General features: G+C 69.1%; 1 protein-coding gene across 1 annotated transcript in view; it reads right to left on the reverse strand.

The window, feature by feature from the left end:
* Positions 1-752, reverse strand: part of LFNG (LFNG O-fucosylpeptide 3-beta-N-acetylglucosaminyltransferase) — an 11,635-nt gene that overhangs the window by 8,610 nt on the left and 2,273 nt on the right. The gene's annotated exons all lie outside the window — the stretch shown is intronic.

The following is a 752-nucleotide window of genomic DNA, read 5'->3' on the forward strand; positions in this document are numbered from 1 at the left end:
GCCACGTGGGGCCGCGGCGGGGGTCTGGGAAAGGCCCGGCAGGCGCCTCCGCCCCCGCCCCTTGTGAGCACGTGCACGCCCCGCCCCGTCCGGGTCCTCCTCCGTGGGCAGCCGAGGGGCGTGGGGTTTGGGGCCGGGCCTGCCCCGGTGGCCCCGAAGGGAAAACCAGGCTGGCCAGCGCCGGCGGGGGCTGCACCGGGCGTCTGGCACGCGGAAGGGCGCGCCCTAAATGTGGTGTCCCGGGTTCTGGCACAGGGGCTTCGGGCGCAGTAGTCCCGCCGGAGGTGTCCTTATTTCCTCCCTGTGCGCTGCCCCTCCCGGAGCCCGGCGTCCTTCGCTTGGGGTGGTGCGTGCCGAGACTATGGGGCGGCGTCTAGGTGGACTGAGGTCCACGTCCGCTCGTGGACAGACCTTTCGGTCTAAGGCAGCGGTTATTAGTCCCGAGGAGGGGCCTAGCCATCTGAGCCGCAGGTGGGGACACGAGGTTGCAGGGCGAAAGCACCTGTATGGAATTCCACCTTCAGCTCCACTCCCCACCCCCCACCCCCACCCCGAGCTAATTTACTCAAACCCTGGCACAACGGCGCGGGTGGTGGGGTTGTTCCCCAAATCCTCCAGGCGCCCTGTGGCGAGAAGGAACTGAGATCGCCCCTCCCCTCGAGGGATGAAAGGCCACTTTTTGTCCCATTTGGTCCCCCTCGGCTCTGGCCAGATGTGGCCCAGCTGTGCCCCCGCCCCGCCTCCGCGGCACA

Source organism: Crocuta crocuta, unplaced genomic scaffold (assembly GCF_008692635.1).
Source record: "Crocuta crocuta isolate KB4526 unplaced genomic scaffold, BGI_CrCroc_1.0 scaffold273, whole genome shotgun sequence".
NCBI classification, from domain to species: domain Eukaryota; kingdom Metazoa; phylum Chordata; class Mammalia; order Carnivora; family Hyaenidae; genus Crocuta; species Crocuta crocuta.